Here is a 27,785-nt window from a genome sequence, read left to right as displayed (position 1 = left end):
TCTGTCAAGGTTTTGGACATACTCCTTAATGATGCCAAACTATGCCATAGGCAATGTGCTACAGATTTCCAAATAATGACTAGATCTAATCGAATTATTTTTGAATGAAGAACACCAAATTATCATAGTCAAACACAAGACTTCCTTGACATCAAACATTTCACACTTTTAACATCACACTGAACACTAGTAGTATAATAACAATAACTAGTAATATTTTTCTGTCTTAATATCTTCAATTTCACAGATCCAATTAAATAGAGCTTTCATTTTGGCAGAACTTTGAGTTCCTGCTGTGTAGTTCTTTTTTTTTTTTTTTAAGCATTTATTTAGATTTTTCAGTTAAAGTTAAGGCATTGAATTCAGCACTTATGAGGTCCGAAACGAACACAACAGTACAGTTGGATTTACTAAAGAAGAATAAGTATACACAAAAAAGTGTCCAAATATGTCTAAAGGAAGATATATAGATATATATATATTTATAAATAAATATAAATAATAAAACAATGAAAGGGCAGTCAAATGAAATAAAGAGTCACAACAGTTACTCAATATAAGCATTAAGAATACAATATGTGGAAAATATACAAAGCAATTACATTCCCAAGTAGTCCAATACAGGCTTCCAATTTTTTCAAAATTCAAAATTGATTGTTCAAATCAAAATCAAATCAGTCAAATCACTTTATTGTCACACAACCATATACACAAGTGCAATAGTGTGTGAAATTCTTGGGTGCAGTTCCGATCAACATAGCAGTCGTGACAGTGACGAGACATATACCAATTTACAATAAACATCAGATTTACACAACACAATTTACATATTTAATATACACATAATTACACATAACACAATATACAAATAATAACATTCAATGTACAGTATACAATACACACAATATAGAATACACGTTATACAATAAAAAAGTATATATAGTATATATAAAATGTACAGTAGGTTGTATTGTACTGTATTGACATTCAGGCTGTCGGTTGAGAATATAATAATAATATAATTGATGACAGTCAAGTGTGAGATATAAGAGTAATAAAGTGCAGTGCTGATGTATTGATCATGGGAGATCAAGAGTTCAAAAGTCTGATTGCTTGGGGGAAGAAGCTGTCATGTAGTCGGCTGGTGCGGGTCCTGATGCTGCGATACCGCCTGCCTGATGGTAGCAGTGAGAACAGCCCATGACTAGGGTGGCTGGAGTCTCTGATGATCCTCCGAGCTTTTTTCACACACCGCCTGGTATACAGGTGCATCTCAATAAATTAGAATGTCGTGGAAAAGTTCATTTATTTCAGTAATTCAACTCAAATTGTGAAACTCGTGTATTAAATGAATTCAATGCACACAGACTGAAGTAGTTTAAGTCTTTGGTTCTTTTAATTGTGATGATTTTGGCTCACATTTAACAAAAACCCACCAATTCACTATCTCAAAAAATTAGAATATGGTGACATGCCAATCAGCTAATCAACTCAAAACACCTGCAAAGGTTTCCTGAGCCTTCAAAATGGTCTCTCAGTTTGGTTCACTAGGCTACACAATCCGCTGATTTGACAGTTGTCCAGAAGACAATCATAGACACACTTCACAAGGAGGGTAAGCCACAAACATTCATTGCCAAAGAAGCTGGCTGTTCACAGAGTGCTGTATCCAAGCATGTTAACAGAAAGTTGAGTGGAAGGGAAAAGTGTGGAAGAAAAAGATGCATAACCAACCGAGAGAACCGCAGCCTTATGATTGTCAAGCAAAATCGATTCAAGAATTTGGGTGAACTTCACAAGAAATGGACTGAGGCTGGGGTCAAGGCATCAAGAGCCACCACACACAGACGTGTCAAGGAATTTGGCTACAGTTGTCGTATTCCTCTTGTTAAGCCACTCCTGAACCACAGACAACATCAGAGGCATCTTACCTGGGCTAAGGAGAAGAACTGGACTGTTGCCCAGTGGTCCAAAGTCCTCTTTTCAGATGAGAGCAAGTTTTGTATTTCATTTGGAAACCAAGGTCCTAGAGTCTGGAGGAAGGGTGGAGAAGCTCATAGCCCAAGTTGCTTGAAGTCCAGTGTTAAGTTTCCACAGTCTGTGATGATTTGGGGTGCAATGTCATCTGCTGGTGTTGGTCCATTGTGTTTTTTGAAAACCAAAGTCACTGCACCCATTTACCAAGAAATTTTGGAGCACTTCATGCTTCCTTCTGCTGACCAGCTTTTTAAAGATGCTGATTTCATTTTCCAGCAGGATTTGGCACCTGCCCACACTGCCAAAAGCACCAAAAGTTGGTTAAATGACCATGGTGTTGGTGTGCTTGACTGGCTAGCAAACTCACCAGACCTGAACCCCATAGAGAATCTATGGGGTATTGTCAAGAGGAAAATGAGAAACAAGAGACCAGAAAAATGCAGATGAGCTGAAGGCCACTGTCAAAGAAACCTGGGCTTCCATACCACCTCAGCAGTGCCACAAACTGATCACCTCCATGCCACGCCAAATTGAGGCAGTAATTAAAGCAAAAGGAGCCCCTACCAAGTATTGAGTACATATACAGTAAATGAACATACTTTCCAGAAGGCCAACAATTCACTAAAAATGTTTTTTTTTTTATTGGTCTTATGATGTATTCTAATTTTTTGAGATAGTGAATTGGTGGGTTTTTGTTAAATGTGAGCCAAAATCATCACAATTAAAAGAACCAAAGACTTAAACTACTTCAGTCTGTGTGCACTGAATTTATTTAATACACGAGTTTCACAATTTGAGTTGAATTACTGAAATAAATGAATTTTTCCACGACATTCTAATTTATTGAGATGCACCTGTATATGTCCTGGAGGGAGGGAAGCTCACCTCCAATGATGTGTCTGGCAGTTCGCACCACCCTTTGCAGGGCTTTGCGGTTGTGGGCGGTGCTATTGCCGTACCATGCGGTGATGCAGCCAGTCAGGATGCTCTCTACAGTGCTGGTGTAGAACCGTGTGAGGATGTGGCGGTTCATTTCAAACTTCCTCAGCCGTCTCAGGAAGAAGAGGCGCTGATGAGCCTTCTTCACAATGGCTTCAGTGTGGATGGACCATGTGAGTTCCTCAGTGATGTGGACACCGAGGAACTTGAAGCTGCTGACTCTCTCCACTGGTGCTCCATTGATGGTGATGGGACTGCCTTCTCCATCTCTTCTCCTGAAGTCCACCACAAGCTCCTTTGTCGAGGGAGAGGTTGTGCTCCTGACACCAGTGTGTCAGAGTGTGCACCTCCTCTCTGTAGGCTGTTTCATCATTGTCAGTGATCAGACCTACCACCGTCATATCATCAGCAAACTTAATGATGACATTGGAGCTGTGTGTTGCCACACAATCATGTGTGTATGGTTGTTATTGACAAATTGTAATTTCTCTATATGTATAATGTTCACCAGTTCTCTTAACCAAATATCAAATTTTGGAACTGTATCCAATTTCCACATCTGAACAAGGCCGTAACCATGTCTTGAACATGGGGGGGGGGGGGCGCATTGCTATTAATTCACCTGTTTCAGTCATATTTTCTTTCTTTTTATGCTGTCTCAAAGAAAAATTTATTTTCATCACTGATGTTCTGTATCTGTAAAATGACATGACTGTGTCAGCATGGCTAGCAAAAACATATTGTATGGAAGTACTGAAAAAGTAACAGCATATGGTTATGAACAACATAAGGGTGAGTAAATGAGTGAGTAAAAGTACATTTTCCATTTTTAGGTGAACTACTTTAAATGGTGGCTCATTTTTTGAGCACAGGCCTGACAAGGACATACTCAAAATAAAGTATCTTTTAAAATAAGACTCTTATGAGATGATGTACAAAATGTAGAATTAATTAAAGACAAAGAAATTATTTAGAAAATCTTAAATTGATTGTAAATTATTACCTAATGAAATTTGCATTAAAAAAAAAAATATGACACTGTCCTTGCCAAAACCTAAAAGCACAACAGAAGTCACAAGTCAGGTCTTACCATGTTCTAGTTCTAATCTGTGGGTGATAAAGCTCTAGTTTGTGTTTTATAGATCAGTATTTTAGACAATGTCAAGTAAATGTTCTAAAAAGCTACTTCAAATCCTGCCAGATAACCACATTCATTCAATTCCTTTACAAAACATTCACTCTTTGTCTTGAGCCTGATATGCTGAAAACTACTCTGTTAATGTTTTCACAATCACCTTTATGAATGACATGAATCACATACTGACATGACATATTTTCAATTCAAAATAGCAAATTTCACCAAATAATGAATATAGTTTGCACCCTTGGAAATTACTGTCGGTTGTTACAACATTTCAATCATAAAACAGTGGTCAAATATTGCATGTTTAGATAGATACTTACATCTTACATGACACCAACACTCTTAACCTAAACTGCTTGCTGATGTGTGGCACTGGAATATAAATAATCCACTTAGCTTCTTAAACTTGAGTCCTGCCTTCATCGATTTGACTGACTATTTCAAATGACATTGATGAGCAGTGTTAGACTACAGAGTACGCAAAAATAAAATTACACCTTTTTTTAAACCATTATGTTATTCCTGCAACAACTTAATGACAATTAGACAGCAGTGCATAATGGACTGCAGCAGAACAGCAACAAGGATATCAATTATTGGCCATATCTGGTTATTGGAGGGGACTTGTCCCCCTCAATGTATATTGTGGTTATGGCCCTGCATCTGAAGAATCAATCTCTTCACTAAAGCCATAAATAAAGAGATAGACTGGTGTTCACTCTAATAAGGTCTGCATTCTAAATGAAATGCTGAAACACTTGCAAGCTGAGATCTCAGAGCAGCACCAGAGGAGTTTGTGTGAGTGTTTCCAGCCGATCATACACTAAACACACCGCATTACGTGCATCACGTCTGATCTGTTTGTGTATGTGAAGTATGGCAGAAAGCAGTGGCACCTCTCGTTTATTTTGAAGCGTGCAGCGCGTGTAGACTGCATATTACATTACACATTGATTTCATCTAAAAAAATGTCACATCACGTAAAATGTTGCTAATAACCACACTGTAGTATGGTACCGCAATTAGCAACAAGATGACATGTACCATTAAAAATGTTTTGGAATCGCAATATTTCGTTAGTACCAGTATACTGTGCAACCCTACATGCACAACAGACATCTACTGTATTGTTCCAATTATTGTACACTTCACATATGTTCACAAAGTTATAATTAAAGACTAACCCTAACATAAACATACCACTTTTTGTTTTTAGTAGTGAATACATTTAAAGCGAATTTCAGTGTTTTACCATTTTTACTTTTGAGAATGTGTCCAAAAGTATAGCCAAGAAACACCTCAAGTCAAAATTAACAAGTGCAGGGTGATTAGCGATGTAAAGGCGTAATTGGCTAAAACTTTGTATAGTTAAACTGATTGCTCACCTGTGCATTCTGCTCTGATTTATTTGAAGTGCTGTGTGTGTTAATATGTGGGTGGTCAGTGCTGGGAGTGACACTGAGGTCTCCAAAGACACCTCACGATTGTGTCTCCAGGGCTACTGCCGCATGGCAACATCGAGGCATCCAGCTGGTCTATGCTAACATTGGGAGACACGTCCTCTCACTCAACTGTAAGATGTGTGGCTTTATGAGCTGACGCTGACTGAGATTGCATTTGGGAGATGGAGTGGCACTGTTCAGTGATGTCAGATTGGATTCCGTGTATGTGTGTGGCTTATGTAAGTTGTCGTGTCCTTCTGCTGTCCTTCCCCCTGGACTTTGCATCCTTGTCCTGTCTACGGAAAAAACACATGGCTGTGCAATGAAGATCGTGGCAAAACAACATGCAACACAATTGCATAATCACAACAACTTATGCTCCTTCTGCCCTGCAACATCTCTCCCTCTCATAAATACTTCCATATTCACAATTTGTACTTTTTTGCTCATCTACTTCTCTTTTCATCCTTCCCACTGGGAACAATCCATATCTGTGCCACAGATTTCTATGACTTCAGCCCACATTTTGCTTCAACATCAGCCACTTTCTCACACTCACACACATTTCTACACAAAAAAAAAAAAAAAAAGAAAAAGAAACATCCCTTTTACAGGACACTGTATTTTAAAGATAATTTTGTAAAACTCCAAATAACTTTACAAATCTTTAATATAAAGGGCTTAAACAATGTTTTCCATGCTTGTTTAATGCTCCATAAACAATTAATGAACATGCACCTTCATTAAGACACTAACAGCTTACAGACGGTAGGCAATTAAGGTCACAGTTATAAAAACTTAGGACACTAAAGAGACCTTTCTACTGACTCTGAAAAACACCAAAAAAAAAGATGCCCAGGGTCCCTGCTCATCTGTGTGAATGTGCCTTAGGCATGCTGCATGGAGGCATAAAGACTGCAGATGTGGCCAGGGCAATAAATTGCAATGTCCGTACTGTGAGATGCCTAAGACAGCACTACAGGGAGACAGGAAGGACAGCTGATCGTCCTCGCAGTGGCAGACCACGTGTAACAACTCCTGCACAGGATCGGTACATCCGTATAACACACCAGCAGGACAGGTACAGGATGGCAACAACAACTGCCCGAGTTACACCAGGAATGCACAATCCCTCCATCAGTGCTCAGACTGTCCGCAATAGGCTGAGAGAGGCTGGATTGAGGGCTTGTAGGCCTGTTGTAAGGCAGGTCCTTACCAGACATCACTGGCAACAACGTGCCTATGGGCACAAACCCACCTTCACTGGACCAGACAGGACTGGCAAAAAGTGCTCTTCACTGACGAGTCATGATTTTGTTTCACCAGGGGTGATGGTAGGATTCGCATTTATCGTTGTAGGAATGAGCGTTACACCGAGGCCTGTACTCTGGAGCGGGATCTATTTGGAGGTGGAGGGTCCGTCATGGTCTGGGGCGGTGTGTCACAAAATCATCGGACTGAGCTTGTTGTCATTGCAGGCAATCTCAACGCTGTGCGTTACAGGGAAGACATCCTCCTCCCTCATGTGGTACCCTTCCTGCAGGCTCATCCTGAAATGACCCTCCAGCATGACAATGCCACCAACCATACTGCTTGTTCTGTGAGTGATTTCCTGCAAGACAGGAATGTCAGTGTTCTGCCATGGCCAGCGAAGAGCCCAGATCTCAATCCCATTGAGCATGTCTGGGACCTGTTGGATCGGAGGGTGAGGGCTAGGGCCATTCTCCCCAGAAATGTGGGGTAACATCTCACAGCAAGAACTGGCAAATCTGGTGCAGTCCATGAGGAGGAGATGCACTGCAGTACTTAATGCAGCTGGTGGCCACACCAGATACTGACAGTTACTTTTGATTTTGACCCCCCCTTTGTTCAGGGGCACATTATTCCATTTCTGTTAGTCACATGTCTATGAAACTTGTTCAGTTTATGCCTTAGTTGTTGAATCTTTTTATACAGATATTTACATATGTTAAGTTAGCTGAAAATAAAAGCAGTTGAAAGTGAGAGGATATACACACACACACACACACACACACACACACACACACCGGCCACTTTATTAGGTACACCTGTACCTCTACTTATTCATGAGATCAACCAATTGTGTGGCAGCTGTGTAATGTATAAAATCATGCAGATATGGGTCAGGAGCTTCAGTTAATGTTCACATCAACCATCAGAATGGTGGAAAAAATTATATCTCAGTGATTTGGACCGTGGCATGATTGTTGGTGCCAGATGGGCTGGTTTGAGTATTTCTGTAACTGCTGATCTCCTGGGATTCTCATGCACAACGATCTCTAGAATTTACTCCAAATGGTGCCAAAAACAAAAAACATCCAGTGCACGGCAGTTCTGCAGATGGAAATGCCTTGTTGATGAGAGAGATCAACAGAGAATGGCCAGACTGGTTCGAACTGACAAAGTCTACGGTAACTCAGATAACCGCTCTGTACAATTGTGGTGAGAAGAATATCATCTCAGAATGCTATTCTGAGATGCGGGTTGGTGCTGTTTTGGTGGCACGAAGGGGACCTACACAATATTAGGCAAGTGGTTTTAATGTTGTGGCTGATTGGTGTATTTTAATCAGTATCTGTTTTTATTCTGTAAAAATATCAAGACACCTTAAAATAAGATAATGTAGTGATGTTTATAGTTCAAACAAGTAAAACAAAATCAAATCTGCCAATGGAATGAGACAAAATAGTGTACACTTACATATATTCATGATACACTCTCTGAAAACAAGGCTTACTATCATATGCAGTTTTACATCTCAGGTAACTTCTTGTTTTAGGGATGTTTAGGTTCTGGTTAAGAATACGTTTTGCTATGTATGTCTCTTATTACTTTGTTTTTATTCTGCTTATGTTTCAGGGGCTTACAGCTATACTCCAGAGACAACTCGCTTCCTACGATGATGCGATGGGGCTTGAGCATTTCATCCAGCTCTCCATCCGGGTGGCTCATCGGCTACAGTCATGTGGGAGTACTACTTCACCAATGTCACAAAAAGAGCAAAGTCTAGCTGCTCCTTACACCACGGACCCAAGCGACGAATCCATGCAAGTAGATTAGTCACATCTTAGCTCCGCAGAGTGCCATCGCCGCATCCAGCATCAACTTTGCTTTACTGTGGGGCTTCCGGCCACCTGCTGAATAACTGCCCCGTTCGTCCTCCATGAGTGATGGTGAGTTCTGTCCAGTTTAAGCTGGTGATTCATTCCCCATTGAGTATGATGGTCACTATCTCTGCCAATTCTTTGTCTTTCACTGTAGAGGCCCTCATCGACTCGGGTTCTGCTGGTAACTTCATCTCCTCGATGCTCTGCCAACGAATCGGCCTCACCACCTTCACCTGTTCCTTGGCGCTCCCCATTCACTCAGTAGTGGGACAACCCCTAGGAAAAGGCGTTATCACCCATCACACAGGTCCTGTAATGCTGAAGGTGGGTGCTTGTCATTCAGAGCATATATCCTTTCTGATGCTGGAGGGTTCCACGTCCAACATTGTTTGATGAAGCCCTTAAGCAAGGATATATTCGCCCTTCCACTTCACCCTATGCATCCAGTTTCTTCTTTGTTGTAAAAAAGGATGGAGGCTTGAGACCCTGTATCGACTACCGTGCTCTCAACCAAGTGACGGTGAAGTTCCGGTACCCTCTTCCCCTGGTCCCTGCCGCCCTGGAGATGCTGCGAGGAGCCCAACATCTACACCAAACTGGACCTTCACAGTGCACACAATCTGATCCGTATCTGTAAAGAAGACGAATGGAAGACTGCATTCGTGACCCCTACAGGACACTACAAATATCTGGTGATGTCGTATGGATTGGCCAACACCCCTTCTGTCTTCCAGGGGTTTATGAAGGAGATCTTCTTTGATTACCTACATCAATTTCTCATCATCTACATCGACGATATCCTCATTTACTCCAAATCCCCCAGTGAGCACATACAGCATGTACAGTTAGTCCTCCAGCATCTCCGAGAACACCACCTTTACTTGAAAGCTGAAAAGTGTGCCTTTCATCTTCCATCAGTTCAGTTTTTAGGCTACTGTATTGGACCGGAAGGGGTTCAAATGGACCAGGGGAAGGTCGAAGCAGTACAGTCCTGGCCAACACCTACTACGGTAAAGAAACTCCAGCATTTTCTTGGATTTGCCAACTTTTACCGTCGATTCATAAGGAACTTCAGCTCCATCACCACTCCATTAACCGCCCTTCTGTGCAAGAAGCCAAAAAAATTACCCTGGTCACACGAAGCCGCCCATGCCTTCCAAACCCTCAAACTGGCCTTCATCTCTGCTCCAATACTTCGCCATCCAAACCCTGAACTCCCCTTCACTGTGGAAGTTGATGCCTCCACCACTGGTGTCGTAGCGGTGTTATCTCAATGCCAGGGCCAACCTCCCAAGCTCCATCCTTGTGCCTTCTTCTCCTGCAAGCTATTGTCTGCAGAACGAAACTATGACATCGGCAACTGAGAGCTTCTTGCCATCAAGTTGGCTCTGGATGAGTGGCACCATTGGCTGGAAGGTTCCAAGTACCCTTTCCAGGTGGTAACAGATCACCATAACCTCAAATATCTCCGGGAGGCAAAGAAGTTGAATCCTCGTCAGGCGAGATGGGCAATATTCTTCACCCGATTCTGCTTCTCTTTAAGAACCAGAACCCGATACCACCACTCCAGATCCCATCCTGCCTCCCACCATCTTTGTGAGTCCAATCCGGTGGGCCCTGGATGATGAAATCGTCCAAGCTTCCTTCTCCGGCTGAATGTCCATCCAACTGCACATACTGTATGTACCAGCCTCACTCCATCATTCCCTCCTCAAGGTCGCCCACTCCTCTCCAGGATCTGGTCATCCCAGCATAGCACAGACCCTCTCACTCCTCCAAAACTGTTACTGGTGGCCTCAGATGTCCAGAGATGTTCGACAGTTTGTACAAGCCTGCCCTGCATATGATATCTCCAAAACTCCCCGACATCTTCCAGCTGGAAAGCTTCTTCCCCTGCCCGTTCCTCAAAGGCCCTGGCCCCACATAGGAGTGGACTTCATCACCGACCTGTCTTCTTCTGAGGGGTTCACCTCTGTCCTTGTGGTAGTAGACCATTTTTCCAAGGCATGCCATTTGGTACCGCTGAAGGGCTTACCAACTGCCTTCGAAATGGCAGAGGCCCTTTTCCATTATCAGACCACGGACCCCAGTTAATCTCGAAGGTATGGAGAGCTTTTCACTCCTGGGTGTGTCAGTTAGTCTCTTTTCTGGTTATCATGCACAGATGAATGGGCAGATGGAACGGAAGATCAAGGAGATCGTCCGTTCCTCCAGACCTACTGTCATCATCAACAGGATCACTGGAGCCGCTATCTTCCCTGGGCCGAGTACGCACAGAACTCTCTCCACCAGTGGACCACCGGCCTCACACCATCACAGTGCATACTCGGCTTCCAACCTCTGCTATTCCCCTGGTCAGGAGAACCATCTGAAGTCCTGGTGGTAGATCATTGGTTTAAGACGAGTGAGAGGGTCTGAAATGCGGCTCATGTCCACCTTTAGCAGGCCGTAAGAAGGCAGAAGAGCCAGGCCGATGTCCGCCACTCGATTCCTGCCAGCCCAGGCAGAAGGTCTGATACTGTCACGCCTCCCTCGGACTCTCCACCTCCCTCAGTGTTCCGCTCCTCTTCTCCCGACTTCTAATTCACTACACCTGCACACAATCAGCTCACTCATTATGGACTGCTTAAATAGATGCCTTCACTCCAGTTCACTGTCAAGTCTCACTAAGGACTCTAGTTTGACCACGCTGCTCTCATGCAGTGTTTACTTACCTAGTATTGTGCTAAACCTGGAGATTCTCCTTATTTGTTTATTGTAAATCCTGATCATTCCTCTTCAGTTCTGTAAACATTTTACCTGGAAGTTCACCTTGCTGTTCTTTCCTCATATCAACTTACCTGTTTACTTACCTGTAACAACTCATCAGTGTTTGATCTCATCGTGTATATTCTGTAAATCCTGTGTGTGTCATTAAACGCTCTCGCACCTGGTTTCAACAAATTACAACTTGTGTGGCCAAGATGGCTAAAAAAGTGTGTGGGCACTGTCACGCTCTATGTAAAAAAAAATCACATACCATTACTTAGACAAGGCAATTATCTTTCAAACAGGCCCACATACAAGGTTGTCGGATGCATAGATAATTTGATAACTGTAGAGCTGTCAGAATTAATGCATTAACACATGCGATTAATTAAAAAAAGTTTAACGTGTTAAATTTTTCTTAATCGCGATTACCACATTTACCGTTAATACAGCACAAACACTTGTGTGAAGGGCAGAACCTTTGTAATGCATTTCATCAGAGATATTACACTGACGCACACTTCACAAACAGACACAGTGCCAGAGCCCATCTACCAAGATGAGCCTACAAGCTTAACGTAAATAGATTAAAGCGGCAGTCCCATAGACATTCTATTGGCAGTACTGTCATAATACTCTCCTATGATAGAGCCACAGAGGCTGTTATCTCAGTAAATAATCTCTGACAGTGCTTCCCTGTCAGTGATAAAATGATGGAGAAAGGAGCATCTTAGCACTGTATGATGTACAAAACAAGCACAGATGGGACTTGTAAGGAGAATTCTAATTACCACAGAAGCAAGTCAAGTCATAACTATCACCAAAACGCAGAATGAAACGTTTTTGTCTGGAAGCGCTTTTCATGGTGAGTTCAAAGCTCGACGCTAGTTGAAGCTCTGGCGCGAATCATGAGCGCAGCTTCACGGTTGCTATAACAAAGTGGATAGTCACAGTCTACCGGCAGATTAATATTGCGGAGGATGAGATTTTAAGAGATTTAATGCACATTGCAATGAATATGCAACCTATGGGGAAACTATACAATTAGTCAACCTCCCACTTAGACTTTGGGAAATGTTTAATGTTACTCGAATTGATACTATTTTAGTGCACTTCTTATGGAAGGCTTTGTTGGTAAAATGTTAATAAAGCTTTATATTGTTACATATTGTTCTATTTTCTTTCCTAAGATTTCTTTTGACAAGAAAATAAGTATATATAGTGTCACATTTCAGCACTTTCAAAATCTGTGATTAATCGGAATTAAAAAAAATTATCGACTGACAGCACTAGAAAATTGACATGAAACACAATGTGCACAGTTCACACGGCATCTGACTATCTGGCATCTTGCAACCTGGCTGAAAACACGTTTGAATTCCTGGATCAGATGATGTCATTGGAAATGATGTAGCGTCATGGAATGCTTAACCAATCGGATTGGGCATAAAATAACCTATATTTGAGAAACATGTGATTGGTGACTGTTACATATGGCCACCAGGAGATGGCGCCAAGTACATGACACAGACTCGATGACTCAAATGGCACAGATTGAAACTCATTCTGTGAAATCTAATTACTAAAATCATGTTTGCATGCTACGCAAACTTTTAGTCATTGTTGTGTTTGCATGTGTAATTATTTTATATGTACAATTATTGTGTTTTATTTGTTTTGAGAGACTTTGGGCCACTTGGAGACGTTTTTGAACACTAAGATAAATAATTGTTGTAATGCTTTAACTTTTCAATGCTTTGTCATATCAACACAAACGTTTACTTGGTTACAGTTACAGTTGTGATTGGGAACAATTTTTTGGAGCTACCTTATTTACATTTAATGTCAAATCAGATGAAACAAAAAAATTTGGCTTCAATTTTTTGTGATTTTTCAGTAGTTTCTTATAATTTACCATAATCTATATATTTAAAAATTGAAAAGTTGTCTTTACAATGATACCAAACACTTCACCCTCCTTATTTTATTTATTTATTTATTTATTTTTGTTGTTGTTTTTTTGTCGAGGTATAAGCCTTTAATTTTGAGTATGCCACTAAAACAGGAAATCTTTAAAAACACCCTCAGAGTTTAAAGTGTTAATGCCCTTTCACATGCCATCAGGGCTTGAACACACCACTCAATGACAGTGTAATGCTGTGCTTGGACTTACATGCCGAAATATGTATGTATAACATCACTGTGGGCCACAGCTGAATCCTTTTTATAATAAAAGTGATGCAACATACAAATGTTGAATTTTACAAGCTTCAGAGAAGGAATACTAAACCAATAATGAAAAGTTAACAGTTCTTGCTCCTTTGTACTATAAAAAACATCATAAGTGAGGCAAAATCATGTGTGAAAATCACAAACTTGTGTAACTGTTATTGCTAAAACAGATACTGCATAACTCATGTGAGTTTCCCAGTAAGCACTGGCTGCACATCGAAAATGTAAATCGCAAACTGGGTTAAAGTTGAAATTGTTTTGAACTCTAAGTGCTGCACTATAAAGCTTGACCTATGCACAACACTCAAGGATGTTTACTGCTTGTTCAATTTACTTAATTAAAATGAACTAAAGCAACACAATTCTAGATCAATCTGTCAACTTGATTTCATTGTGTCTTATCAAATTTATTTTATTTAAATTTGTAAAATGGAAGTATACTTAATCCAATGAGGTAGAACTATGTTAATACTTTTTGTGGTGTTATTGTTGCATTGATGAAACAGGGCAGGGGATTTCCATTTCCCAGCATGCTTTGCGTGGGGCTTGATAGGGAGAGTAAATGCTAATATTAAGTGTTATTTTATGTGTTTTTGTGCAAGATGAATATTTAAAAGGGGATACCTGATATTGTTTAATGTATTGTTCTTTTGAGATTTAGGAGAGTTTTTCTTATTTTGGAGTTTTGGAGGTTATAATTATGGTTAAGAGTGGAGCTAACGATGGTGACAGGCACTGTAGATGTCACACATTAAATTAATTGTTTGCTTCATTGAGCAAATGCTGTGCTAACCATTACAAAGTTACTAAACTACACTCTGTAGTGCTTCAAACCAGCATGTATTTAGCATGCTAACATTCACTTTGACTAGATAGCACAATGAGATTTAAAGAGATTTATTTGAGTTACATTGACATGTCAGATTTTGTTGGGTTTGTGTTGAAATAACATAGCAATTTTAAGTTAACAAAACTCATTCCAAAACACATGGAACCATTGTCCATGATAGAATCAAGTTCATCCATAGAGCATTTTTTTTTTTTTAGTGAATGTGGCAGTGTAAAACCATGTAGTGAGACATCGTAACGCAAGTAAGATTTATATGTGCACTTTGAATCATATATCACAGCTTCATTACATTTTCTCAGCTTGCTATTTCACTGTGTTATTACGGACAGAATGCTGCAACATTTAGAGAAATATGAGAACTCGTTTTAGATCTTTCAGCATCAAGGATGAAAACTGTGTGAAGACAAGGTCACTCCTACACACACATTCACAAATACACAAAGAACAAGAATGAGAGACCACAGAGAACTAGTTTCAAGAGCATATTTTTGATTCACAGTACTATGAATCAGTTCTGCAATTGTAATTCCTCCAACCATGGCTCAAGGTAAAAACTTGAAAAAAATATGTGTCTCTACCACAAGTGCAAATCAACACATCTGAGCAACTGTTGGGTATTCTATTCCCCTACCATGAAACCAAATACACACATGCACCTAAATAAACCATTGCGCACTAGTTGCATCTGGATTACATACACTTTTAACTAGGGATGTCATAAAATATTGATATATTGATTATTGATCGGCACGTTATTTTATCAATATATTTTTGAAGCATTAATATATAAAAAATTAGCTGACATTTAAATTAAAAGCCCAGTTGGCGTGCTTTCCAATTTTCCCTATCTATTCCCATTGATGAGTGATCAGTCACGTGACACCCGATACCAAAGATGGCAGCCTACATTTCGCTAGCTTTCTGGTAACCCTGCGCTAGCTGAGCACAATCATAGGCTGTGTTCCACTTCACTTTTAACATCTATTCGTTAACTCCCCTAAGCACTTCCCCTTGGGGGAATACCCACGGCATTTTGGAAGTCCGTTCCACTTCATTCAGTGAGCGAGGGAAGTTTCTGTTAACAGACCCTCAACCCCTCGATTTTGACAGAGGGAGCGAGCCTACACTGATGTACACTTCAGGCAGCTCCATATCCCACAATGCAACTCGATTGTGACACGACAGCATATTGCATGTCATAAACCCCACCCCCACACAACTCTAATGTATGATGGAAGTGAAGTCAGGTCAATTAAGCAGTTTAGAAAAGTTTTATTGAGATTTAACAGAATAATTCTTGTAGCTACCTTAAACTGTTTATCACACAGTTATAGCCTATGTGTTCATTGTTATGTTAACATTTTCATTAGTGTAAATCTTGATTAATCCTTTCTAACAATTAATTCTAATGAAAAAAATAAAAAATAAACATACGACATTTATACATAAGCCTCTGAAATCATTCTCTGAAAACACTGTTTTCTCAGGTGCAAAAATCACTAAATAATTCCACAAATTGACATCAGCCTTCAACATGCTCCAAGTGATCGAGGGTTAAGGGTGTTCATATTTACAGTTAAACATATTGCACATCTTCCACCAGTAGTGGACACTCACGCAACGTAAGCAGTGACGTACATTCGAGTCCATGAGATGGAGTGAAGTTTGCGAGGGAAGGGGATACAAATTTGAAATGGAATGCAGCCATAGAGACGAATGGGGATGCTAACGGATAGCTCTCTCCAGGTATTTTATAGCCCATGACACACACACACAAACACACACACTGGACGAGCTGAAGCGGTGCAGATGGCAGATTGCATGTTAGTTTATTATGCAGTTTCTCTCTATGTAGCCATGAATAGATCTTTCATTCAAGCTGTCAAACCACTAAAATACATACTTGTTACTGAAAATACATTGTATAGGCTCTATGAAAGATACTATACACAATATATAATCCAGTTATAAAAGTGTAAATAATCTTTGTCCTTTGATAATGATTTGGGTTGAATTTAATGGAACACTATGTGACTTCAGAATGTTGATGCTGAGCGTTTGCGGTGTGCACGCACCTTTATAGAAAATAAATAACACTGTGTAACAATTTATGTTCCTGGGTAGTAAGTGTTATTTCCTAATTGCTTATGCCTCAAAAGTATTTTTTGCTTTTGTGACCAGGACAGTGATATTTTGAAATGTGCCTATTTCCAATGAGAAAACGGGCGAATGTGTGTCTTTCTGTTCACATAAAATCAGAAAAAAACAACATATGAATCCAAATTAACATATATATATATAAAGTAATACAAAAATGACTACAAAAGATTTAGAAGTGAGTAGTTTTTCGAGATTTACGATTATACTGTAAATCACTTTCACAAATCAGCTCCCAAATGTAGTCTCCCATCATGTTCTCATTGTACTGTCCTTGGTAGTGCCGTTCAAGGTCCAGTATATCCTGATGGAAGCGCTCGCCTCGCACCTCCAAGTACGCTCCCATGTTCTCCTTGAATTTATCAAGATAAGCATCAAGGATATGGACTTTGAGGGACATCCTACAGCCCATTGTGCCGTAGTTCTTCACCAGAGTCTCAACCAGCTCCTCATAGTTTTCGGCCTTGTGATTGCCCAGGAGGCCCCGAACCACTGCGACAAAGCTGTTCCAAGCTTCTTTCTCCTTACTAGTGAGCTTCTTGGGGAATTCATTGCACTCCAGGATCTGTGGTCCGACGAAGACACCAGCTTTGACCTTTGCCTCAGACAGCTTAGAGAAGAAGTCTTGAAGGTACTTGAAGGCTGCCAACTCCTTATCTAGAGCTCTGACAAATTGTTTCATAAGGCCCAATTTGATGTGCAGTGGTGGCATCAGCACCTTCCGGGGGTCCACCAGTGGCTCCCACTTGACGTTGTTCCTCACCACAGAGAACTCGGCCCGCTGTGGCCAGTCCCGCCTGTGGTAGTGCGCCTTGGTGTCCCTGCTGTCCCAAAGGCAAAGATAGCAGGGAAACTTGGTAAAACCGCCTTGGAGGCCCATCAGGAATGCCACCATTTTGAAGTCTCCTATGACCTCCCAGCCGTACTCATCATACTTCAAGGTGTCCAGCAAGGTCTTGATGCTGTTGTAATCCTCTTTGAGGTGCACCGAGTGAGCCAGGGGAAGAGATGGGTACTTGTTACCATTATGGAGCAGCACGGCTTTGAGGCTCCTGGATGAGCTGTCAATGAAGAGGCGCCACTCATTCTGGTTACAGGCGATTCCGATTGCCTCGAACAGACTGGTCACATTGCGGAAGAAGCAGAGCCCATCTTGATGGGTGAAGAAGCTGGAAAAAGGTTGGTGACGCTTCCTCTGATCTGCGAATTGCACACTTTCATCCAACAAGTTCCTCTGCTTGAGCCTAGACGTCAAAAGCTCGGCACTGAACTTGGTGAGACCAAGATCTCTAAATCAAGTCGTTGAGGTCTTTTTGGTTGGGATAGTATTGGTTTCTCTCCACAGCCCCACTTCTGAAATCCCTCAAAGTCCATGTCCTTGATGCTCATCTTGGTAAATTCAAGGAGAACATGGGAGCGTACTCAGAGGAGCAAGGCGAGTGCTTCCATCAGGATATACTGGACTTTGAATGGTGCCACCAAGGACAGTATAATGAGAACATAATGGGAGACTACATTTGGGGGCTGATTCGTGAAAGTAATTTACAGTATAATTGTAAATCTCGAAAAACTACTCATCTCTAAATCTTTTGTAGTAATTTTTGTATTACTTTAGTATAAATACATGCTAATTTGGATTCATGTTGTTTTTTTCTGACTTTATGTGAACGAAAAGACACAAATTCACCCGTTTTCTCATTGGAAATATGTAAATGTCAAAATATCACAGTCCTGGTCACAAAAGCAAATTTTGTGGGGAATAATCGCCATTTTCTATACTTTTGAGGCATAAGCAATTAGGAAATAACATTTACTACCCAGGAACCAAAAAAATAAAAAATTGTTGCACAGTGTAATTGTTTTCAATTTTAGAACGCGCCATGTCATCCTCGAGAGCAGAAAATTACCAGAGGTAATCTGGCATACCGGGCATTTTCCCGGTGGGCTGACACACTATGGGGCCAATCAGGGGCAGACTGGCCATCGGGAGAACTGGGCGGGCCGGTGGGCTGGCCGCGAAATGGGCCGAATGGGCCGGGGGCACAGTTCTTGAAGGGGGGGCAGGGGGCAACCAATAATCCTCTCAGCAGTCCGAACTGTCCTTTGTAGTCTTCTGATGTCTGATTTCGTAGCTGAACCAAACCAGACAGTTACTGAAGTGCAGAGGACAGACTCAATGACCGCTGAGTAGAACTGTATCAGCAGCACCTGTGGCAGGTAGAACTTCCTCAACTGGCGAAGGAAGTACAACCTCTGCTGGGCCTTTTTCACAATGGAGTCAATGTGGGTGTCCCACTTCAGGTCCTGTGAGATGGTAGTGCCCAGGAACCTGAATGACTCCACTGCTGCCACAGTGCTGTTTAGAATGGTGAGGGGGGGATCAGTGTTGGGGTGTTCCTCCTAAAGTCCACTATCATCTCCACTGTTTTGAGCGTGTTCAGCTCCAGGTTGTTTTGACTGCACCAGACAGCCAGCTGTTTAACCTTCCTTCTGTATGCAGTCTCATCGTCATCTCAGATGAGGCCGATGACAGTGGTGTCGTCTGCAAACTTCAGGAGCTTGACAGAGGGGTCCTTGGCGATGCAGTCATTGGTGTAGAGGGAGAAGAGTAGTGGGGAGAGCACACATCCCTGGGGGGCACCAGTGCTGATTGTACAGGTGCTGGAAGTGAATTTACCCTGTCTCACAAGCTGCTGCCTGTCTGTCAGAAAGCTGGTAATCCACTGACAGATAGACGTGGGAACAGAGAGTTGGTGTAATTTAGTCCGGAGAATAGCTGGGATGATGGTGTTGAAAGCCGAACTGAAGTCCACAAAAAGGATCCTTGCATCTGTCCCTGGTCTGTCCAGATGTTGCAGGATATGATGCAATCCCATGTTGACTGCATCATCCAGAGACCTCTTTGCTCTAAGCAAATTGAAGGGGATCTAGAAAGGGTCCAGTGATGTCCTTCAGGTGGGCCAACACCAGTCTCTCAAATGACTTCATGACCACAGACATCAGGGCGACAGGTCTGTAGTCATTAAGTCCTGTGATTTTTGGTTTCTTTGGGATGGGGATGATAGTGGAACGTTTGAAGCAGCATGGGACTTCACACTGCTCCAGTGATCTATTGAAGATCTGTGTGAAGACACGGCTCACATCATCTTCACAGACCTTAAGTGCAGGTTGAGTAGCAGCAGGGGGGTTGCAGGAGGTGTTGGTGTTTGTGTGAAGTGAAGGTCAGAGTGGGTGTGGGGTGTGAGATTGGGCCTTTCAAATCTGCAGTAGAACACATTAAGGTCATCAGCCAGTTGTTGGTTCCCTGAAGGGTTGGGGGTAGGAGTCCTGTAATTCGTAAGTTGTTTCATGCCACTCCACACTGATGTAGGGTCGTTAGCTGAAAACTTGTTTTTCAGCTTCTCAGAGTATCTTCTTTTAGCCACTCTGATTCCCTTTTTCAATGTGTTCCTGGCCTAATTGTACAAGACTTTATCCCCAACTCTGTAAGCATCCTCTTTGGCCTGACAAAGCTGCCCGAGTTCCGCTGTAAACAATGGTTTGTCGTTGTTAAATAAGTCCTAGTAGGAATGCACATATCCTCATAGAAACTGATATATGTTGTAACAGTATCTGTGAGCTCGTCCAGGTCTGTGGCTGCAGCCTCAAAAACACTCCAATCAGTGCAGTCAAAGCAGGCTTGTAGTTCCAGCTCTGCTTCATTGGTCCATTTTTTACAGTCCTTAATACAGGCTTAGCAGATTTTAATTTCTGTCTGTAGGTTGGAAGAAGATGAACCAGACAGTGATCAAAGAGTCCCAAAGCTGCTCTAGGGACAGAGTGATATGCATCCTTTATTGTTGTGTAACAGTGACCCAGTATTTTCCTGTCTCTGGTGGGGCATGTGATGTGCTGTTTGTATTTGGGCAGTTCACATGTGAGATTTGCTTTGTTAAAATCCCCAAGAATAATAATAACTGAGTCCGGGTATTGTTGTTCTGTGTCTGTGATTTGATCAGCCAGCTGTTGCAGCACGGCATTCAAACACGAGTTTAGCGCGATATACACACTCACCAGAATAAACTAGGAAAACACCCGCGGCGAGTAGAAAGGCTTACAGTTAATAAAGAGTGCTTCCAAATTAGGACAGCACATCCTCTTTAACATTGTTTCATCTGTACAACAACTTTCATTGATGTAAAAGCATGTTCCACCGCCTCTCGTTTTCCCCGTTAACTCTGTGATGCGATCTGCTCTGAACAACTGGAAGCCTGGCAGATGTAACGCGCTGTCCGGAATGGCTTCACTCAGCCAGGTTTCTGTGAAGCACAAGGCAGCAGAGGTTGAAAAGTCCTTGTTTGTGCGGGTGAGGAGATGTAGTTTGTCCGTTTTGTTAGGGAGAGAGTGGAGATTCGCAAGATGAATGCTCGGCAGTGTTGTTTGAAAGCCCCGCCGACAGAGCTTTCAATATCCATATCAATATTTTCAAAATCAGCAGTAAAACCTGACAATGCTGGTATCATAAATTATGCTTCTTTATCTAAGATTAGTGTTGTCAAAAGTGCCGGTACTTTGGTACCAAGTCAGTAATAAAATAAAAAATACGATACCAGCAATTCTACAGTACCGATAGTACCGAGCACCGAGCACCGACTAAATTCGGAACCTGCACACTGTCTTATTGACACACTGCTTATTTGAGCATGTGCTCAGTTACTCCTTTTACACTGAAATACACAACTAATCTAATTAAAATTGTGATATGTCGTAGTGTGATTTATTAAACCACTAAAGGCTGCAGTCTTGGTCTGTATGAGCTGCATGAGCTTGAAATGAATGTGTGTAGCAGACCGCTCATACACCGGAAACTCCACAGAGTATGAGAGTCATGAGAGTCAATAATAATAATAATAATAATAATAATAATAATAATAATAAATAATGATTAATGAATAATAATTGTAATAATAATACAAAATAAGCAATATATCACAAGCAACAGTGCTTTTGTACTGAATACATTTTTTTTTTTAAATGCAATGGTATGTTGACAAGTAATTGTTCTATTTTTTACTTGTTAAAAGTTTTTAAAAGTTTAAGGAACAATTTTTGATTAGACACCATTTGATTATGAAATTAAATTAAATTTTAAAAGATGGAATTCTTGAGAAAAAAAAAAGGAAAAAAGGTTTTGGGTAAAAAATTAAACAGATTTCAGTAGGGCCCTGCTTAAAAACAAAAAAGTGTTAGAAACACTTTAAGGAAACATGCATATCTTTTAATTTATTATTTACATTGCAATGCAACTTTAAATAGGCTAAAGGAGTGTGTTCAATAGCACATTATCATATTAGCAAATTGGTATCGAGAACCATGAAATTTCACTGGTATCGGTACCGACTACAGAAATTTTGGTACCGTGACAACACTACCTCAGATTACGCTAAAAAACGCAATTTTCCCGGCTTGTATAGCTAATGCGCATGCACGTTCTTAAGATGATTGACAGGTGATGTCTGTATCTAAAAGGTGAGCGGCTCTTTTATCTGTAAATTGGGACTTCCTTTCTACGTCCATTGACCATTGGGTGCTAGAGCCTCTACTAAATAGTCTCTAGACCTAGCCTATGGTGTAGACTGATGTGCACCTCTTCAAAAATGTAACTGCACGTTGCGTCGATGCAGACCACAGCAGCTGTGATTTGTGCACTTTGTAACCAGAGACCACCCTCCAGGATAATAACAACGTTCCCTATCTGTCACTCACTCGACGTTGTGTCGATGTAGTGACACTAGGGGTCACTCTTGGGAGCCCAAAACACCTCTGCTTTTTTGAAAAAAGGCCAATGAGAATTGGTTAGTGGAATTTGCATGACACTCCCCTGGACATACGGGTATAAAAGGAGCTGGTATGCAACCACTCATTCAGATTTTCTCTTCGGAGCCGAGCGGTTCTATTCATTGAAGCTGAATTCATCTGCGAAGTTCATTCACCTCATCTGCTGGATTCTAAGGCGCATTTCAGCAGCTTCTCCCGCTCTCTGCACCCGTGGAGTGCAGAGAATGCCCCTGGGCGCTTCGGCAGAAACAACTAAAAGAGTATATAAAAAAATAATAAAAAAAAAATAAAAAAAGAGCGGCCCACACGGAACATCTTTTTAAAGATGACTTTCCGTCTGTGTGTTATTCCTGGTTGTGGTCGACATCTTTCCACTTTTGACGGCAACGATTGCTGTCTTTTGTGTCTGGACGCTGCCCACGCGGAGACATCGTTCGTGGATGGGTCTTGTTCTCACTGCAAGAACATGATCGTGGCAACGCTGCGGTCACGGCTTGCATTCGTAAGAAAGCAAGCCACTCCAGCGGTTCCCCGCCTCGGTCCTTCTACCTACGGGTATGAGGCCATGTCCTGAACGGCTGTCTCCCTCCACCCTGAAGGTGTATATAGCTGCTATTTCGGCGCATCACGATGCAGTAGATGTAAGTATTTGGGGAAGCACGACTTGATCATCAGGTTCCTGAGAAGGCGCTAGGAGGTTGACTCCCTCCAGACTGCACCTCGTCCCCTCATGGGACCTCTCCGTAGTCCTTCGGGGTCTACAGGGAGCTCCCTTTGAGCCCTTGGAGTCAGCTGAGCTTAAGGCACTCTCTTTAAAGACTGCCCTCCTGACTGCGTCACTTCCATCAAAAGGGTAGGGGACCTGCAGGCGTTCTCTGTCCACGAATCATCCCTGAAGTTCGGTCCGGGTTACTCTCTCGTGATCCTGAGACCCCGACCGGGCTATGTGCCCAAGGTTCCCACGACTCCTTTTAGGGATCAGGTGGTGAACCTGCAAGTGCTGCCCAAGGAGGAGGCAGACCCAGCCTTGGCGTTGCTGTGTCTGGTGCAAGCTTTATGCATCTATTTGGATCGCACACAGAGCTTTAGGAGCTCCGAGCAGCTCTCTGTCTGCTTTGGTGGACAGCGGAAAGGAAGTGCTGTCTCCAAACAGAGGATCACCCACTGGATCATCAACGCCATCACGATGGCATATCAGGCTCAGGACGTGCCACCCCCTGCGGGGTTACGAGCCCACTCAACCAGGAGTGTGGCGGCCTCCTGGGCCCTGGCTAGTGGCACCTCTTTGGCAGACATCTGCAGAGCAGCGGGCTGGGCAACACCCAATACCTTTGCGAGGTTCTACAATCTCCGGGTTGAGCCGGTCTCGTCCCATGTATTGGCAGGCATGAGCAGCTAAGTTCAGGGCAACTGGCAGGGTGTAGCACTTGCACATAGCGCCTTTCCCCTCCCTTGAGGTGAAGACATGCGCTCTTACTCCCAGTCATGTTCACAGACTGTGATCCCTGGATGACTTTCCTCCTTAGCCCTCTGGCAGCTGAGTTTGCGGAGAAGCTCGCTGACTGGCCCAGTACGTGCGCTAATGAGCCCCTGTACTGAGGTAGATGCTCCACATGTGCTGGTTCCCCGAAGGCGACCCCATGTAATATCATCCGCAAAATCGTTTCCCTGACGGCAAACTGCATCTTCCTTGGGCAGAGGCCCCTCTGCCCCCCGTCGCCATGCTCTGTAGAAACTCCTCCCCCTTTGGGTAGGACCTACCATGGGACCTCTCCACATGACATACTTCCGACAAGACTCGGTAAGACCATGTGACGTATTCCACTCAAAATACCCCCCCACTTTTTGGGCGGGGTGTGGTCTCCACGGTGTCTTCCCCTTGGGAAGGACACCCCCCGACACAGACACTTATGGCTCCCAGTCAGTTAACAAATTCCACTCTTTTTGGGGAGAAAAGAGAGGGAAAAGAGGCCTCAGCTGGGCTAGCCTGTCCCTATAGTTGGGCAGTCGACTTGTTCCTGATGGACCATTCGACGCTCATAAGAGCATTGGAGGAGGTTACGTGACGGCCTGGTGTGCTGGCTACGAGGCACACAGCAGTCTGCCCATCACACACCACCAGTTCACGCAACACAGTTCAGCTAGTTGTGGCGTTTTGTATAGGGACCCCTAGTGTCACTATATCGACACAACATCGAGTGAGTGACAGATAGGCAATGTCCTGGTTACTTTCGTAACCTCCGTTCCCTGATGGAGGGAACAAGACGTTATGTCCCTCTTGCCACAACGCTGAACTACCTGCTGAAATGGCCGGGACCTGGTCTCGGCTCCTCAGCACAAAACCTGAATGAGTGGTTGCATACCAGCTCCTTTTATACCCGTATGTCTGTGGGAGTGGCATGCAAATTCCACTCGCCAATTCTCATTGGCCTTTTTTAAAAAAAGCAGAGGTGTTTGGGGCTCCCAAGAGTGACCCCTAGTGTCACTACATCGACACAACGTCTCGTTCCCTTCATCAGGGAATGGAGGTTACGAAAGTAACCAGGATGATATCTGAGGTAGCATCGCATTTTTCCTAGATTATTTTAATATATATGCATCATATCACATTGTATTTGTACTCGGGACCATTAAAACAATTCTCAATCTGGAGCATCTGCTGTTTTTATGTTCTGTTTGTGTTTCATGAAGTTACAAGCGAAACACAACAAAAAATATTTGTTTACAGCTTATAAACTCTAAAAGCTTTTATTCTCAGGGTTTTTACTTGATATTAATTTGAAATGTGAGTGAAAATGTGTGTTGTATTCTACTTGTGAACTTTCCGATCTGCACGATGATTTGACCAACAGTATTGTGTACAATAAATAGTCATATTTCATAAGTTATGGAAATGGAGCACTTTTAATTTGACAGTAAATTAAAAAGCTCCTGATAAGAGTTGGTTATATTGCCTATATGCATTGTAAAGTCTTTAAAAAGACACCCATTTAGTGTTCGCCAAGCGAGGTATAGTTATTAATTAATTTGATGATTTCTTTTTCAGCAAGGAATGCCAAAAGTATGCCAAAATTTTTATTTATTTATTATTAAAGTGACTCAAGAGCAAGCATACAGTATTTTTCTCATTTATTTGCTCCCTGCAATGCAGGCAACATGTATAATAAATAATATGTAGCTAGCTAAATTTCAGCATGTTCACATACTTTGAACTCATACTTAATGCTACATTACTTATATGTATATTATTACATCAATAATACTTTTGAATCCACGAATTACATTGCTTTTGTTTATTTATGAATGTATAATTAGCATTTTGGATGTGTAATCGCAGAACAACGCTAACACCAACGCAGAACTACAAATGCAAACCAACGCATTGGCCACTACGTGAGCCTACGCCGTAGGTTCAATGCAGAAGCATAAATAAGCCTTAAGCCCTGCTGGAAAACATCTGAAACCAGCCTAAGATGGTGTGATGGTTTTAGATGGTCTTTATTTGCTTTTTGTTGGTTTTGATTTTTGAGGGGTTTTGGGCATTTTTCAGCTGGTCAGGCTGGGATACTGGCTGGTTGACCAGCTACAATATCTGAGTACCAGCTTGGCCAGGCTAGGAGACCAGCTAAATGGTTTAAACCAGCTAAGACCAGCAGACCATCTTAGGCTGGTTTAAGCTGGTGTTTATTGGTGGGAAGGTCAGTATTTCAGTGAAAATTTGGAGTGGCAGAGTCTGATGTAGACATCATCTTAGATGCGGCAAGGATATAATGCAGAAATCTCATGGATTAAAAACACTTTTGTGATGCCATAATAGACATTCATGGCTACAGTGAAACCATGCAATATGCACCAATATACTTTGCATTTAAAAAAAAAAAAATATTTTTCCCACAACATGTAATATTCTGTGATGCTTTTGATTTTGCAACTTTAGCAAAACTTTGTGAGAACATAACACAAAAAACAATCACTGGGAAATGGCACATATCTAGCTCTCATTGAACACCTCAACACATACAAAATTGCTCTGAACTCTGCACGGTCTAACTATGTCTCTACTATCAATAAAGCAAGCAATAGGCCCAAGGTTTTGTTTGACACGATAAATAAGCTCACTGTAAAGGGGTTATAAGGGAAAGGAGGAGGCGAGAACCGACTTGACAATATAATAAAAGATAATAATAAACTTAAACAAAAACACACAAACATAAACACATACAGAGCAGCTGCCCGTAGTTCTCTCTCTCCAACTGCTGTCTCCGGTCGCCTTTATCCCTCGCTTGCCTCATCAGGCTGATTGGGGTCCGGGTGTGCGTCATTCCGGCCCGGCCCCGCCCTCCTCCGCGATACACTCATCCAACCTCCAGCTCATGATATCCATGCATCTGATGAGCTCTGCTGTTCTTTCCTGAATTATTTCCAGGAAAAGTTGAATGCTGTCCGCCAGTGCTTTATAGATGATGCTTCAGATTTTAGTTTTTTGCCAGACCACTCTTGTTAATACTTGTCTAGTTTTACTCCTACAAACCCCTCCTCTATCAGTGACTTAATACTGAAATCCAATTCATCATCTTGCCGACTTGATCCTGCTCCCACATCTCTCCTTAAACTCTGTCATTCTGTCATCTCTGCACCTTTCTCACATTTCATAAACAGATCTCTAGCTTCTGCTTCCCTCCCTTTACCACTTAAAACTGCAGCAGTAACTCCAGTCCTTAAAAACCTAACTTGGACTCTACTGTTCTTTCTAATTTTCACTCTATCTCTAACTTACCATTCATTTCCAAAATACTGGAAAGTGTTGTTGCCTCCCAGTTACAAACTTTCCTTGTTCAAAATAATCTTTTTGACCCCTTTCAGTCTGGCTTTCGCCCACTTCACAGTACTGAAACCGCCCTCGTAAGGGTTGTCAATTTATACTACTCACTGGTGACTCTGGTTCTCTCTCCATTCTTCTATTACTTGATCTTAGTTCTGCTTTTGATGCTGTCTGCCATGATTTAATTCTCTCCCACCTCTCGAATGTTGGTGTCACTGGTGCTGCTCTCTCCTGGCTTTCTTCATACCTCACGGATAGACAGTTTTACATTTCAATGCAGGATTATTAGTCACCTACTCTCTCCCTGAAATTAGGTGTCCCTCAGGGATCGGTTCTTGGACCTCTACTATTCATTATATATACACTGCCTTTGGGTGAACTCATTCGCCAACAAGGTTTCAGTTACCACTGTTATGCCAATGGCATTCAAATATGTACAGCTTGTAGATCAGCTCCCACTCTCCAGCATGTGTAAATAAAATTTAAAAAAAGACTTAACTCCAACTTGCTAAAATTTAACATGGATAAA

At 42.0% G+C, this 27,785-nt stretch overlaps 1 protein-coding gene across 4 annotated transcripts in view; it reads right to left on the bottom strand.

Moving 5' to 3' along the window:
- LOC127410179 (protein BEAN1-like) overlaps positions 1-27,785 on the bottom strand; it is a 109,506-nt gene that overhangs the window by 31,563 nt on the left and 50,158 nt on the right. The window lies entirely within an intron of this gene.

Source organism: Myxocyprinus asiaticus, chromosome 2 (assembly GCF_019703515.2).
Source record: "Myxocyprinus asiaticus isolate MX2 ecotype Aquarium Trade chromosome 2, UBuf_Myxa_2, whole genome shotgun sequence".
Lineage (NCBI taxonomy): Eukaryota > Metazoa > Chordata > Actinopteri > Cypriniformes > Catostomidae > Myxocyprinus > Myxocyprinus asiaticus.
The sequence above is the reverse complement of the archived record's forward strand: the minus strand, read 5'-3'. Positions and strand labels throughout refer to the sequence as shown.